Source organism: Carassius auratus, chromosome 16, assembly GCF_003368295.1.
Source record: "Carassius auratus strain Wakin chromosome 16, ASM336829v1, whole genome shotgun sequence".
Taxonomy (NCBI): Eukaryota; Metazoa; Chordata; class Actinopteri; order Cypriniformes; family Cyprinidae; genus Carassius; species Carassius auratus.
In genome coordinates this window covers 13,266,185-13,283,822 of record NC_039258.1, presented here as the reverse complement: position 1 = coordinate 13,283,822, position 17,638 = coordinate 13,266,185, and the positions used below count along the sequence as shown (strand labels likewise).

The following is a 17,638-nucleotide window of genomic DNA, read 5'->3' as shown; positions in this document are numbered from 1 at the left end:
CTGAAATATTTTTTTCTCTCTATGATATTCTATGATAAATACATAACTACCTATTTTTTTTATTTATTTGTAAATGTAACGCTTTACTTCCATGTATGATCAATTTAATATGGCCTTATTTCATTTTTCATTAGATGTCTTGTTCTGTAATGAACAGGAACAAGAAAATGATCATAATCTTTCCAAAATGAAAGTCTTCTTGCAGACTCCTGGTCAAATAACAATGCTCTTTGTCTTGGCCCACTCGCAGCAGCTGACACCGGCTCAGAACACAATCACAGCACAACGTCAGCACCACTCCACACTCACAGACTTCATCAGATCTACTGGAGCTCATCAGTTTAATATTTATTCAACCCATTTGCTTTGTTTTAAAACATCTACACACACAAATTAATGTCATCATTTCCTGACCTACATTTAAACATGATCAATAACTCATGCCCCTTTATAGTTAATAGCAATAAAATAACCAACATATGTGCATAACTGTCCTGGGGTCATAAAACAAACAACTCTAGAACAAATTAAACTGATGTGATCTGATTGCAGTGGAGGAAGTGGCAAAACCACTGAGAAAGCTTTTTATAACCTGCATTTATTGTGTTTTCTAGGGTGGGACAAAGGCTTATTGTGTAAGGCATTGTGTTGAACACACAGGCAGTGTATGAAGTGTGCCACAGGGCTGTTTGCCCACTCACTGCATCAGTAGTAGACTGAGAGCATCTGTGCACAAGATTATCTATAGAGACAAATACAAACATCAGACTCTTTAAGAGCTTTTGGCATGGGCCACAAGGTCAGGAGCACCAAAACTGTTTTTTGGATGTTTGTCAAGTAGCCTATACCTGGATACCATTGAGACATCATCCTGCTCTTTTCCCATAGTGATGCTTGTCTCTGAAAATGCTTTCCTCGAGAATGGGTGTGATAATAAAGTGTCCCAGCGTAACCTACAGATGACAGTAATATAAGAGATTCACAGATGAAGCTATACAGCACTAATCTAACGTGACAGGTTCAGTGGTGAGGAAGTAATGAATGCTTTTATTACAGGTCACATCACTCATGGTCCCCAAGCAAAAGTCTGAGACTATGAATTGCACAATTTATCAGAAATTAAAGAAGTGAAAAGATTATCTGATGTCCGTCAATCTCATATTCATTAGAAATGAGTAAAGCGATAACCATTGAACTGTGACTGTGAGAAGAGACTGAGTAAAATAAATGTTTTACCTTTTCACAGGGTCCTTCTGAAGTAAACCCTTTAGTGGGCTCATCTCAAATAGGATGCAGCCTAAAGCCCACAGGTCACTGCAGACACTGCTGTCTGCTCCTCTCAACACCTCCTGCCAAATCATACAAGTGCACAGTTCAGAAATTGCAGCCTATTAGAAAACTTAATAGAAGATTTGGTTCATATTAATTAGGTGATTGATGGAAAGTAATGAATTTCGCTAACCTGTAATTTTGTTCTTGATGTTTCGTGGAGAGATAACGTTGTCTTTGCTGTCTCCAGCTCCCGTCTCCTCTGCCATAAGAGAGAAGAACTCCTCCAGACTTTCTCCTTGAGCTTTAGCCAGGCAGAAATCCGAGTACTTCAGAGTTCCCAGTACATCCAACAAAATCTGTGTGAATATACTGTGACATTAGCTGAGCTTTAAAAAAAAATTAAAAATTAAAAGGCAAAAATAAAAATGACTAGCAGCATCTGAACCTTGTCTTCACAATGTGATTTAGTGTTTGTTTAAATAACAATGAGTAGCTTTTTTTCTTCTTTTATTTATTTATTTATTTATTATTTTTATTATTAATACTTATACTACTATAATTTACTAATGTTACTATAATCACCCTAGATCTCACCTGTGCACATCTCCACCACCAACCACAGATGGTTGCTGCTCTCATACCATTCATAAAAAGACACCACATTGTCGTGCTTAACCTTATGAGCAAGTCTCACCTGTGGAGATAATGTGATATTTATCAAACAGGAGTAGTTTGTAAGGTAAACACTTTAAAGTGCATGCAAAACATCGCTTATAACAAACAGCTTCACAATGGTGCTTGTACACACATATGGTTTGTGAGTTCGGGTCTCTTTGATTTGTCACTGCAGATGGTAGCCACGAAATGTATGCAGCCTTTCATTCTGCCCTTACACACCACTGATCTGCTACCTCTGCCGACCTCTTCATCGGAATAAATTTCTCCATCTGTGCAGTGATGGAAAGCGGGAACATTAAAGCCAAAACAAACATCTGAAAACACATGACAGGTTTGAAATTGTTTTCAGATGCAAAAGCACACCTGAGACTCGCGTGAGATGAACTCAACGGGAGTTTAAAGCACCAACACACCAGAACAGTTCAGGATTACAGACACAAGTCGATTAAAAACATATTTCAAACATTTAAACAATATATTGGGCTTAAAAATTGAAATTTGCATAAATTTCCTTTCGCGCGGTAACGTAGAGAGTCTGACAAACGGACACGAAATTAGAAGGGAAACCAACTCGCATGAGGGGAAGTCACCTCAGGCATTAAAACGAACCGTTTTAAAATGGCTATTTTAATTACAACTGTATGATATAAATGCATTTTTCATGAAATATATATTGAAATGTTAAAAATGTAACATATCCCCGTGCCATTTTCTCATCTATTTTCAGCTTTACCGGATTCATACACCCCTACTATTGGACGGTCCCTCGTTGCTAGGATACAGAAGAGGACGCATTGTTGTGTTTAGGAAACAGGTTCCACTGAGCATGCGCCCCGGAGCAACATTTGTTACATAGAGTTAAATGCTCATTAATGATATTATGAAATTAAATGTATTTGATTTTATTATTCTGCATTTTATTTTATTTTATTTTATTTATTTTTATTTTTTGCAGTCAATATGTATTATTGTCTTGTTTTTTTTTATTCGGTCACTGCTTCTACGCAAAACCAATCATATCAATAAACTATTTTAAAGCTCAAGTTGAATGTCCACTAAAAGAGAATGCATAAAAAGTGTGGACACGGTCATATTCAGTTGTGAAAGTTGCAAAAGAAAATGTGATGATGGGAGTGGCATCACGCTCAGAGAGGAAGAGAGAGAGAGAGAGAGAGAGAGAGAGAGAGAGAGAGAGAGAGAGAGAGAGAGCAGTTTAGAGTCTGTCTGGGGCGGAGATCGTGTAACGTGTGATACCGGCTTTACGGATGAGATTCTGGGCATCATAGCGTTCTAGGCGTTAGAAAGAGATCTTCTTTATTAGTCGTTCTTTCGCCCAGAGCTTCGTTGAGGTGATTTACAGATGCTCAGGTCTCCTAAAGAACAGAAATACAAACTGGGCAGATCGCTGTGCTACTTTACATACAGCAGGTCTTTTGAAAGTGAGCCGGGGATCACTGGCTTTGTTTCGGAGAACTACGAAATAATGTACGTAAAATAGCATACCGAATAATTTGATTCAAATCTAGCTGGTTTAGAAAAACAGGATTGTCTTCAACGACTTTAACGACTTTTTAAGTGAACTTGCATCTCATCTGGACTGTTTACTTTGGCTTAAAGGAAAACCTTCAATTTATGGTAAGATATCATGCATCCATATATCCTACACACACACACACATTGCGTTTTATAAATATGTTTAGCAATTGCAAATGACCATCATTGTGTAATTAGGCTGTCCAACAGCCTACTCCTGGCTGTGTTCAAAAATCTAGTGAGCTGCCTAGCTAGCCAACTGACCGGAACTCGCCTAACGATGGCCAAACGTGCTGCGCTCGGTTATGAAGCCGGCTCATTTGGGTTATTTGACACATTATTAACTTTAGATGTTGCTTAGTTGTTCCAGGACCACCCTGGTGTGTTAATTTGTTTTTGAGGGACTTTTAGGGCACCTTTCATCTGACAGGAAAGACGAGAAAAGAAACACTCTAGCCTGCCTTATTTTTCCTCTCAGTGGAGAAACATTTATCTTATTACTTGACTTCAAGCCAAACTACAAACTTAAGCAAGCAACTTTTAATAAGCTCATGCCACAACCCAAGCAGATTATAGAATCCGATTACATGAATCTCATTTCTTTAACCCTTTTAAGATTTGATTTCATTCATGTTACAGCAACCCATGGTGAAACTGTGACCATATTTGACCTTTCGGGTAAATGAGTGTCAAGAAGCAATACTTGTCCTCCATTTGTCTATAAATTTTAAGAGCTTTTGAGGATATATTGAGCCTCAACAGGGAAAACATGCACTAAAATTAGTTTTTCTAGGTAGTGTAGTGAAGAAAATGACAGTGATACCCTATGCAAGCAGATGGAATAAAGTTCATGACCCCTTCATCCTACTATTTTGGTGATGATATCACACAAGTCATGTGCCCTTCAAGAGGACAGTGTTACTGCCCATGCAAAAATAAACATGATGAAATGTAAGACGTGAAACACTTCATATCCCAATGGCCTCCTATAAGTATATTACCATAAATATAAAAAAGTACTGTATGCTTCTTAAATGTTTATTTGCAAGTCAGTGATCCAAAACCATATATCGTATTATAGAAATTCCACTGATTTTTCATGTTAACAGCTGAATATGTAGTGAAAAACTGACCAAAACATACTGTTCTGTCTCATAAAACATCAAGTTTCTTTTACAGCTGACTGTATCCCAAAGTTTTGAACTCAAAGCAGATTTGATTTATGTCATGCATGTACTAAACTTCAGAATATCATTGCTTATGCTCTGCCCATATACACTGTTGTATTGAGGGTCATGTAGAAACCAGAAGAGAAACAGAAAGTGCATGAATTCTAATCTTTTCACTGATTACATTCTTGCCATATATTTCTTATTGCATCATGTGCCCAAATATAAGAATGTACGAATCGCATACAGCTGGGTCTTCCCTAGAGACCAAGAAAGCATCTGTAGAGAGACATATGAGTGCACGCTGTCCTCCGGGGATGTTTGTTTCTGCATGTGTGGTTTGCTTTCAAGAGCACGTGTGCTTGAGTTCATGCTGTAACAGCCGAGATGGATACTCTCAGTCATATGTCCTTTTCTCACAGAGGTCAAGATCTCTTTCGCTCACAATAACTACATCTTCCATTAGTGGTGTGTCAACACACACTTGATTGATCTGTCTATACCTTTTCTGTATTTCTGGTATGGGAAGGTTTTTTTTTTTTTTTTTTTTTTTTTTAATTTACTATAATGTTATTAAAGTAAGTTCTTTTGAGTGACACGTACATTTGCAATGCAGCAATATTCAAATTCTAGCGATTCAAATAGGCCAATAAATACTTTTTGACTAATAACAAATAAATGTTAAATAATAAAATATTGTGCTCTTTGGTATGCATCTATTTACAAATGAAACACAAAAAAGGCTAAGTCGATTTTAATGCTACAAGTAAATTTAGTCAGTGTGATATTCATTTTGAAGTTTGCAAAAGGTTACATTTTGTTTTTAAATATTGACTTTAAGTGAGCTTTAAATGTTGGCAAAAGGTGATCTAAATAAAAAAAAATAAAAAAATAGGGTAAATGCATGTGCAATTAAATATTCAATGTTTAGTGATAACTGATAATTATAAATAAAAAAATCTAATATTGCCTGATCTGTATCTCAATATTTTATATGTAAATGGCATTATAATCCATGGCATGTATTAATGTACCATGTAAGGTTGTATTAAGATTTATGCATTTAGCAAATGCATTTTACAGTGCATTCAGGCTATCAATTTTTACCTATCATTTGTTCCCAGGGAATCGAACCCCCAACCTTGTGCTTAGCGCAACCTAGCGCAATGCTCTACCAATTGAGCTACTTTTTTGCCCATTTGCAGACACATCAAGTATATGCATCTTTGATATCTTGTCTATGGTTCCCGGATTATGAGACATTTTAGAATTATCCATAACCTTTTTGGTAGATAGATGTCTACATTTTTTATAATGAGGTGCTTTTAAGTAATATAAGCAATGTAAGTGATAACAGGTGATGCCCCCATCTGCTCAGACAGCACTGAGAGGTGAAAGAACACAGCCTTTTTATGCACTCAATTGATTTTTCTCAACTGGATGCTCATTGTTTTCTTGATTGTAGTCTCATGAAGGGCACATGCTATCTCTAAAGAATCTCAATCTAAAGGGAATTGAGTCACTCAGACCTCCTCCACTATTTGTTGAATGCTATCTGCCATCTGTGTTGACAGCACACGATAAAATGCAGGATATTGGATTTGTCAGTATGTGTAATCTTGATATATTTGTGGCCTTTCTGTTAATTCTGTTCTGTCTGTTTTAGATCTCAGCATCACATTTGTCTGATGGTAGTTATCATAAAAATTGTATACATCCTCACACTCATGCACCTGACATCAGTTTGATGGAATTTGTGCTTTATCAAAGCAGCTAGCTTATGCACGAACAAGTTCATAGCACCGCGGCAAAACTACAGTCATGTGCTATTAATAGAGCTTACTTCCTGTTTCTGTTCTTGGTCCGTTACTTCTCAGATGATTTAACGAGTTTTAGACCACTCACGCTTACACCACCATTCTGTTTTTAACATTGATTATAATAAGAAATGTTCCTTAATAATATTTCACAGCATTGCTATCTATCTATTTATACGTTTAACCTAACTTGACCTTTTTTTTTTGTTCTACCTCATTGTAATTTGTTGTTTTAAAATGATTACGTTTCTCTCATAATGTCTTTGGTTTTCTAAGACTTTTCTAACACATTTTGCAAATCTAATCAGTAACTCTGGGTAAATAATCTATAGTCAAAACTTATCTTATTTTTTTTCCTTTAATCACACAGATTAAACTAAAGAGAGATTTCAGACAGAGGGATGTTCACAGATGATAATAGATCCATTAGATCTGTGAGACTGTAGAGATACATGCTGAATAAATCAGGAATTTGTTTAGTCAAGTTTCCAACTGAGGTCCCCTACAGTGGTCTCATAGAAACCCTAATCCAATCGGAATATTATTATAAAAAAAAAAATTCTGTAATAATGTTAGGCTTCCTCATGTTTGCATTGTCTGTTCTGTTATGAATAAAGGAAATAAACCCAGATCTGTATTTAACAGACCGGATGAGCTGTTATTTCTACTGTATCTAATGAGCTTTATTCATGTTTTCCAAAGATTCGCTTTTGTGCTGAAGTTCTGCTTCACTGTGGATTCTTTCCCAATCACAGAAAACCTGCAAAAATGACCTAACACAGAGTTCACTCCATCCTCTCTCTCTTTCTCTCTCTCTCTCTCTCTCTCTCTCTCTCTCTCTCTCTCTCTAAGCAGTTGTGAAATACAAGGCCTGAGTGGAAGCCAACAAAGGCTTGAGGAGGAGATCTGAATTTTGCAAATATTTTCCACATCATTTGCTTGTTGAACCAGCATGCTTGGGAAATTAAGTGGCAAAATGGCAAGTTAAGGCAGCAAGGAGTGGATTTATTGTGATGAAGGTTAATAAGCTACAGTGAGCCTTATCTATATTTTCATAAAGAGTGCTGCTTTGTGTCTAGTGAGAGGGTGTGGAGGGGGTAGGGCTTTAGCCCCTGCTTTTAAAAACATTCCCAGAAACATAATGGGAGGACACTGCTTGTCCGAGACAGAGTTTGAGTACTAAGGTTAGGCTCTCTCTCTCACTTGGTAAACTTTGTTGGAGCATTAAAGCTTTTATGGCATTATGGATAAAAGAACAGTTGATTCTGCTGTGAACTGAGTCGTCACTTTATTAATAGTTGATGGACATCTTTCTGCACATGGCTGGTGGATAATGTGTTGTAAGGTCATGTGATATTCCCGAAACAGCCTTTTAGATTGTCTGTCGAGCAGATTATTGATTCCTGCTTGAGTTTCAGTTAAATTGATGAAAATTGAGTATTGTTGCATTATACGATAAATCAAGAACATGCCCATGTTATTAATATATGTTTATAATATAGTGTCCAAGCATCTCTTACCAAATTACTGTAATAAAAGATCAAATAAAATAAAAACTCCCTGTCACTGTAATGTAGAAAAATAAATGCATCTATAGTAGGCCATGATACCAATTTCAGTCGATTAATTTTATACATTTTATTTCAATTTATTCATAAAAAGAAATTATTTGTGTCCAGGCAAGATTAATTTTAATACTATACATTACTATATAGAAGATAATATCACAATGCAAAACATCTTGATAATCCTAAAAACTGGTGTCATTTTATTTATTCTGTATTTTTGTAAATTAATATACTTTAAACTTTTGTAAATGTTTAGGGTAATATATTTTATACAATTATTTATCAATTAAATTTGGGCCAAGACAGGGTGAAATATTCAGGATCATATTCTGTAATATATAAATTTTGTAATTGTATGCTGAAATATTTCTCCGATGTGTATCTTTAAGAATGATTTAAAGTTGCTAAGTAAAAAAAAAAAAAACATTGTGTTGCAGGCAAAATTTGAGGTTGTTTTGTAATCATATTTCTTAATCCATCATATGTTTACTACAATATGAACTACAATTCTCACTCATCATGCATGTGGTGTCATTTCTGATCTGTGTTCCTGTTGTGATCCAGGTGTTTTGTTTTGAGTATACACTGCTTGTTTAATTTTTTTTATTTATTTTTTTATGTTTTTCATTAGCCTGCATCTGATCTTAATAGCTGGGCTTTACAGACCGACGAGAGGTTAAAAGCATCACATAACCCCTTGAGAACTTGAGACGGCTCTGGGCCGCAGGGTGTGGAAGAACGGTCTTGAATGGAGACCAAACCATTGAGCCACCTGGGGTCTGTGGTCAATATAATCCATTACTCACACATTTCCATATTGTCTTATCATCAGGCTGTGAGATCGCCGATACACAATATTAAGGTGCTGATTTATTTAATTATTTATTTATTTCATTAGTTTCATTGAAAAGTGAACCAATGCAGCATAATGCAAAGGGCAGCCTAATGTTTTTAATATGAATGAATTTGTATTTAGCATGATAACAAATTAAATAGAAACATCATAAGTTACTGATTATAATGCTTACATTTCCTCAGTAATTCAATGCTCTGTAAAAAAAAATATAGGGGTTTTATATGAAAATACCTACTCGCATACAGTAGTGAGGGGGTGTTGATACTATTTACTATGCAGCGACGTAAGCCAATCATAACAGCCATAGCCGTTAACTGACAGGCACTAAAGAAGCCATCCCTTAAAAACAGATAATTTTGTGCAGAGTGACCCTCTGAATGAGGGTTGAAAAAAAAAAATGTGCACTTATTTTATTTATGTATTTATTGTACAAAAGACCTTCAAAATCATGGCATGACATTATTATTTTTTTTCTTTTGGTTCATTCACACGGAGCATCAGCGTTAACACTGCGCGTTTACTTTAAATGGATGGTGTCATGCGTTGCCGAACTGATTGCGGATCTGCTGCATCATGTCACTGGTGTTGCTTGTGGCAGAAGTTAAAAATGTTTCACCTACAAGCATCAATCAGATCACCTTTATGCAAATACCCCTGCCCATCGCATTCATGCAACAACGGAAAAGTAATGTGATTGGTACCTGTAAAATACAACATTGTGTGTATTGTCAACATTCAACTACACAGTCCAGCAAACAGGAAGTCTTATTCTGTCCAAGCTGTTCGACAGCAGGAGCTGCTCTGAATGGTGTAATCAGCAGAACCACAGGGTGGTCCAGGCCATTGTTTAGTCCAAAATACAACAGCAAATCTGATTACGAAATTTAGGGAGGAGCAGTAAAAGATCATCCCTCATTATTAATGATTAAATAGAAAACAATTCTGAAAACAACCCTTACATTTACAGCATTGGTCTTTAAGTAGATTTTCTTTCTGGTAGTATTATAGTGGCAGTAGTTTGCACAAAGTCTTTGAGCGCCAATGCTTGCCCATGGCAGTTGATTTATTATGATGTAATGTCAGTCCATTCACAGTTTCTTGGATTCGTTTGCAATTCTTTGAAATGATTGCCGTCAGCATGATTAGGCAATGCCTCTTTGTAAAAGTGTAATCGCTTGAAGACAGACATTTTATGGCCTGTGAGGGGTTGAACTGACTTTGAAATGAACAAGCAGAATCCTGTTGCTGCAGGCACAAAAACGGTTTTGTAATCCTGAATTTTGTTTTGCTTAATGTTGGATTTTAAGGTGAATGTCATTTGCTCATGTTGAGGCAGGTTTGTTTGTAGAGCAGAATGCATTCACATGTTTACAGCGAGCAGTGCTCATGTGACCACAACACAAGACCTGCCCCGGGCTGATGATGTCATGAGAATAGTCCTGACACATGGATGACTCTGTGTGCTCTTAAAAAAAAAAAAAAAAAAAATCATTTTGGAGGGTAATAAAACATCTTGGTTTCAGTTGTATTATTAGGGTCAGGTTTAGGAGTAAATATTATTGTCAGTATGTTAAAAAGTTAATATGTATTTACTGTATTTTTTAACATGGATGGCAAGGAGGATTCGGGAGGTCAAAACGTACATTGATCTATAATGTGTGGCAGAAACGGAGCAGGTTATTTTTTATTTAAAATTATTCTGATAGTGGTGAATACTAATTGGTTTTGTAATTCATTGTTTGAATTGGTTTGAGTGCAATTTTGTTCAGTATCTTGATGCATTTCTTAGTGAAATTTGGCATTTACTGAAATGCTGAGATCTAGTCCATTATTTTATTTTCTATTTATTTTATTTTTAAATAGCCAATTTCTTTACAATTTTATCACACATACAACCACAAGTGCTTTTTTTTAATTAAAAAAATACATTTTAAATTTAGATACATTTTGTTTAGTTCATTTTATTCATGTCAGTTGTGTGTGACATGATTCCTTTAGATCTCTTCTGCAATATGTGGTTGCTATAGAAGCAGCACTTGGTTCGGTTGCCAAACTGAAAGGATTTTACTGACAATTTCACATAGATCACAAAATCTCTCTTATTAGAACAAGAAACCCACTTTATGCATATTATAAAATAATTAAAATGCAAAGACACAAGTTACAAACGAAAGAGCAAATACAGATAATATTTAAAGGGGTCATATGACATTGCTAAAAAATAACATTATTTTGTGTATTTTTGGTGTAGTGCAATGTGTTTATGTGGTTTAAGGTTTAAAAAACACATTATTTTCCACATACTGTACATTATTGTTTCTCCTCTATGCCCCGCCTTTCTGAAACATGTCATTTTTTTACAAAGCTCATTGGCCTGATAAAGCGAAGTGTGCTGTGATTGGCCAGCCATCCAGTACATTGTGATTGGCCGAATGCCTCAATCTTGTTACGGAAATGTTACGCCCCTCCTCATACTGTGGTGCATGTCCCGCTCAGAACACCGGCGCTACAAGACAAAATCAATAAATCCCATTACAAACGAGCCATTTGTGGCATCTAATGGGGACATAATTACGGATTAAAATGAGTTATACTTTGTTTTTACGCGCTGCATACATTGTTTGAATGGAACATATACGTTCACTTCGAACTGGAATCATTGCAGGATATCCTGTGATGTCCCCTTCACAGGGCACTTGTTCGTATAGAACAAACCTCTGAAGCCATAAGAGAAACATACAAAAAAGTGGCGCGAGGACTGGAATTGAGAACAGCTGTTCTACACTGCTGAAAACTCAATGAACTGCACAGGTACTATAGGCCTATGTAACCACAGCTTCTAAGAAATGTAATAATTAAATGAAAAAAAAATGAAATAATATAACATATTAATGGCTTTGTAGTCATTGTTTTACGAATTCTCATTAAAGCTCCAAAAATTATTCAGCCCGTGTGTGTGTGTGTGTGTGTGTGTGTGTGTGTGTGAATGCACTCTTTTAAGTATTTTAATCACATTAATGATAGAGAAAGGAGCAGGCTTATTATGTCACTATCACTTTGAGACCTAATCTAATATACTGTCAGACATCCAATTTTGTCCAAACTGTTTACTTAAGAAATAAACTACTGTTTATTTCTTAACAAGTACCTTGTGTGCTTTTGACAGTTTAAGCAGAATAAGATATGGACAAGAACTCCGTTCAGTAGTGTGTGCTGTGTGTTCACTTTGGGTAACAGAATGTAGCCTATTCAGTATTAATGATTAGACCTACTATATTCACGGTTTTTGTACATGGAAACTGGAATAAAATCCAGTATTCGTTGACTATTTAAAAAATAACTGTATTTCCTCTGATCTCAGCTTATCTTACGTTGATAAGTGTGATGCTACGTGTAGTGAGTGAGAACTAGCTGTCCAAAATGTACTGCCACCTTTAGATATTCAGAAGGGAAACCGTTCTCATTCAGTCATTAACCTGTTAATCATGGACTGGACTTTTGCACAAAGTTTGACCCCGATCATCAGGAGTAATAATGTTGATTTACAGAACCTTAAAAGGACTCAGATTGGATTCAGAATGCTTGTCTGAATTAGGAAACCCCCTCAAAAAACATCTAAATGAATTATAAATGATGCATTCAATTGAAAAGCCATGTTTCCAGAGAGAATGTCCACAGTAAGATGTACTGTTGAGTATCATTGGGAAAGGCTAGTTGTGATTGTGGTTCTGTCAGATGGTAAGCTGAGTGAATACTCCTGTCATGGTTGTGGTCCTCATGGCATCATATTACATATGAGCTCATAATTGGCAATGATTAAAGTAAAGACTAAGACTGGACACCAGTGCTTTCTGTATGGAAAAATCTGCTCTTATGGGTGGTTTCCTGCCAGAAATGAAATCTATGACTAACATTTTAATTCTTCCAGTCTAGCCTGAAATGATGTTATCGCAGTTCCGCTTTGTTGTAACACTAATGGAATTGTTGAAGTTAAGTTTGCCAGAGCCAATTTTAAGAAGGTGTAGAGGTTCTTTGAGTGTGTTTCATTTTTCAGATACAAAATATAAAAGCGTGTGACCTTTAAAGGGATAGCTTACCCAAAAGAACATTTACATCATCATGTATTCCCTCATATTGTTCCTGTAAGACTTACTTCTGCGGAACATCAAAGAAGATGCTTGTAGCAAAAGAAGAATGTTGGTAACCAAACGGTTTTAGTCACCATTGACTTCCATTTGTATCTAAAATATCTCCTTTTACTGTTCCAGAGAAGTGGTCATACAGGTTTGGAAGGATATGAGGGTATGTAAATGATAAAATAACTTTTATTTTTGAGTGAGCTGTCCCTTTAAAGGTGCTGTAGGGAACTTTTGTAAAAAAAAATATTTTTTACATATTTGTTAAACCTGTCATTATGTCCTGTCAGTAGAATATGAGACCGATAATCTGTGAAAAATATCAAGATCCTCTGGCTCCTCCCTGTGTTCCTATTGCCATTTGCAGAAAGTCATCCGCTCCCGGTAAAAAATAACCAATCAGAGCTGCGGTCCGTAACTTTGTTTGTGTTCAAAATGTAGAAAAATGTATATAATAAGCGAGTATACCATGAATCCATTTTCCAAACCGTGTTTTTGGCTTGTCCTGAATCACTAGGGTGAACCTATAATAAGTGTTTATATTCGGAATAAGTGTTTTTATTCGGAATAAGTGTTTATATTGCTTCGGGGATACCGCCGCGGAGTAACCCTGTACCTTTATGATTCTTCATAGACATAAACAGAGAGAAGTAGTTCCGGCTACGATGTTCTTCCGCAAGACGCAAGCAGTTCTGTTTATTAACCGCAAGAGCGTCAAAAGTTCCCTACCGCAGCTTTAACTAAAACATGTTTAATTAACTTAATGAATTTATAATTGAAGTCTAACGAGCAAGGCTTTCATTGGGGTTCAAAAGCTGTCTGGTTTGTCTTGTCGTTAAAGCACCTAAATAAATTAATCAGTAGAAAAAAAATGTGGGCCGTAAAGTTTATCTATAAAGTTCGAACACCTTTTTTTAAGCTGGAAGTACAGTATGTCTAGTAATGCATTATCAGTGTAAATCCTGTGGGTGGATTTTTGGATGTAAACACTCACTGCCAGCTTCTAAAGCCAGCTAGTTTGTCTCTCTTTCTCTCTCCCTCTGTGTGTGAGTATGTGTGTGCGCATTGGCTCTGACACTAGGAGTGTGTGCCGGAACATTCTAGTCCATTCAAAGATGCATCAACAAACTACATCATGCTTTTATGTTTATTACACACATTATGTTTCTCTGGCATATCTGTTCAGTAAGCTCAGTTGTAACTTTATCAGCAGTAGTCTTTGTTAGAGCTCCAGAGCGTTGACAGTGAATTGTGTTGTGTGTGTGTTGCGGCCTTGGTTGACCAGGGCTGCGATTGATTGCTGTATCACACAGCTCAGGCAGACATGGTAGTCCTCATGGCTTTGTCTGGCCCTCTTCTGGTTTGGGGTCAAATGCTGATCCCAGTACAGCAGTAAATCGGGACTGATTGAATGGAAGTGAGTGCTGAGAGGAGACTGGTTTCAGTCTTTATTAGCTATATGAATTGTTGTATTGATTTGAAGGCTTTTATGAGAATCTGTGGTATTGACTGTGCATCACATGTAGTGGATAAGGTTTTTAGTGGTTATGTTTATGCAATTTTCAACAAATGTTTAAATGTGATGGCTATTAAATGTAATTGGCTTTACGTTTCTTACCTCCCTCTTCCTCTCCAGATCCGTCCGATCAGAGATGCTCTTGTTTTGCTGACGTAGAGCTAACATCTGCCAGACAGCCAGTTGGACTGTTCTCTCTGGGCACTATCCTATGGCTCCTGGGGTTGACCTGTAGAAAGCAGCCAAGCTGGACACCGCAGTATCGCCCACCACTGCCACAGCCTCAGCCCTGCCCGTCCCGCTCTCCCCCCAGAACCCTCATCCTCACTGCCAACACCTCTGGAACCCACCCACCACTGCTCCAGACCACCAGGAGGAGCAGTATGTAGGCGAAGCCACTGCCAAAGATGCTTTCAGGATTTGCAAAGATGCAGAAACTATCACAGGTAAGAGTCTGCAAAGTTCAGGGACTGTCAAAATGCATGGGTTCAAGTTCTGCAATTACAAGCTTGTTTTTTGTGCACAAAGAAAACAAAAATAATGACTTTATTCAACAATTTATTTTCTTATCTGTTAGTCTTCAACATGTTTCCAAGTCAAGAAATTGTTGAATGAAGTTGTTATTCTTAGTTGAACCACTGATGTCACTACCTTTCTGGGCCTTGAACGTGTCCGTAGCATCACTGTCTATGAAGGGTCAGAAATCTCTCTGATTTCATCAGAAATATATTGTCTTATGGGTTTTGAAACAACATGAGGGTGAGTAATTAATGACAGAATTTTCATTCTTGGGTGAACCGTCCCTTTTATTTAAAGTAATTAAAGGAATGGTTCACTCAGAAGTAAAAAAAATTCTGTCATCATTTTCTCACACTCAGAGTGTTCGATATCTGTATGAACACCAAAGAAGAAATTCTAAAGAATGTTAGTAACCAAACAGTTGCTGGTATCCATTGACTTCCATTGCATGGAAATAAAACTATGGAAGTCAACAGCTACCAGCAAGTGTTTGATGAGCACTCAAATATTTCAACATGATTTCACACATTGCATACATTTCCCCATACAGATTATTAACACATTGTGTTTTGTGATCCATGTATGTACATCACTTTTGGGGAAAAAAAATGGAAAAAATGTTATACTGAAGATTAACCTGTTGTCTCATATAAGCCTTTCTGAAAGTGACTCCTATAGTAACTCCCCTCAGTTTTCCAGCATGAGTAATACTGTACAGACAGCCTACACACACACACATACACATACACAGGCTCTATTATTTATGAAACTAGGCCACTTCAAGAGTCAAAAAGTTAATTATCTGTGCTGTACAATTCTAAGCCAACACTGATGCCTGGGCTGTGCTGTTGTTAGTCTCACGTTTCTCTAACATCAGTGCTGGATCATGTTCTTGTCATCTTAATTATTATGATTGTGTGACACATTCAGCCGGTTTGGGTCAGCAGTAAAAGACTCATTAATCTTTTCTATCAAGAGTGACACAAACCCCCTCGGTCATCCATTCAGAAAGAGCCGACCCACTTTTTCTCAGAATCAGAAGTTTTCCACTCTAAGTGGAAGCTGTTGTCTGCCTGAAAATGTGGCTCTTTGTTCCAGTGCTATAAAGGTGCTCAGGTATAGCATTTAGAGTTCAGTGAAGATATGCAGACCATTCTGGCTCCACTTTGTCAATAGTGACATACTGTAATAGCAGCAGTGCATCTGAATAGGACTGCACATCCAACTGCTTTCAGTCCATTCACTGGAGATAAATGGCTTACTCCAAATTAACGTAATTGGCAAGTGTAACTGAATTTTTGGCACCAGCTTTAGGCTGTCGTTGTTTTTCGTGTCGCCTCCCTGGAGCCCTTGACAAAGAGGCTCTCATGAATTTTCCCTTCTCGTCTTTAAGGGTTTGTAGTTGTGTAACCCTAATATAATTATGTGTGATGAGAATTTAGACTAAATATGACTGTTTTTGCTCACTTCCTTAGTTTACAATGTCCCCAGAGAGAAAGAAATCCTTGAATCTGTCACTTTTTTTTTAAGTTGTACCAGTTGTACCAGTCTTATTTGTTTTAGTTGATCCCACAGTTCAGTCATGTACTGTGAAAGCACCTTTGTTTCAGAAGAACGAAGAATTTTAGTGTACCTGCTGGAAGATCATTATATTGTGATTTTGAACAATATATCAGTACCATATGGGTTATCGATCAGTATGTTTCATTTTTATAATGTTATTTGTTAAATAAAAAATAATAATATTATCATTATACTTAATGTAGACAATTGTTTAAACACGTATTCGTTTATTTAGACGTTTACCAGTATTTGGCTATGACATGAAAATAAATATCAGTTTATCGGAATTCATTTTATTATTATTTAAGTTTCTTTTATGCATTAAATGAGTCTGGTGGTGGGTTGGTTATATCTACCTGAGCTTTAATCACTAACTATGTTATAATCCATTCAAGGCCTTCCTGAGATTTCCTCTGCTGTTATCACAGACTCTCAGTTGACTGAATTTGCATAGTGGAAATGCCAGGCTGCCATTACCTAGTAATGCTCCTGACACATAGTATTTAATGAAACAGTGAGGTGCTTCCTACGCACTGCCTTCTAAAATGTACAATTTGCCAAGATTTTCGATTCTTCCATTGATTTACCACTGCAATCATAGTTAGATTTATGCTGCCTGCATTTAATGCTTTTGGTTTGACCGTTCTTTACTATTTGAACTACAGAAAGGCAAAATAAAACTAAAAATAGTGTATGGTTTATTTTATTTCAGTTATATACATGTTTAATTTAAAGTATTTTTTTTTATTTTTTTTACGATTGTAGCATTTGTTTTAGTAAATAAAATAAAAATAAAATAAAACATGGTGGGGCGCTCTATAAGGTAAATAATAATGTCTTCATCCAGCTTGATAATACATTGCTTGAGGAAATGTGGAAGTTTGGTGTGGTTGTGACTTTGTGACCAGCCCTTCCTCCACTGAAGGACACGGCAGACGGTGAAAGAGTGAGATAATCGCCTCACCCACCTCGCGGCATTGTGTTTCCAGTGTTTTGCTTTCACATGTGATA

At 36.6% G+C, this 17,638-nt stretch overlaps 1 protein-coding gene and 1 long non-coding RNA gene across 2 annotated transcripts in view; one reads left to right on the top strand and one right to left on the bottom strand.

Moving 5' to 3' along the window:
• Positions 1-1,467: 1,467 nt before the first annotated feature.
• On the bottom strand, positions 1,468-2,780 carry LOC113116194 (uncharacterized). The gene is made up of 4 exons (XR_003293991.1): positions 2,314-2,780; positions 2,081-2,219; positions 1,867-1,966; positions 1,468-1,628 (listed from the first exon to the last, which is right to left on the bottom strand). It is a non-coding gene; the product is annotated as an uncharacterized LOC113116194 (long non-coding RNA).
• Positions 2,781-14,782: 12,002 nt separating this feature from the next.
• Positions 14,783-17,638, top strand: part of LOC113116190 (trafficking kinesin-binding protein 1-like) — a 41,387-nt gene continuing 38,531 nt past the window's right edge. Inside the window, exon 1 of the mRNA XM_026284171.1 lies at positions 14,783-14,991. The gene's annotated coding sequence lies outside the window, so the exon portion shown is untranslated. The remainder of the gene's footprint in view (positions 14,992-17,638) is intronic.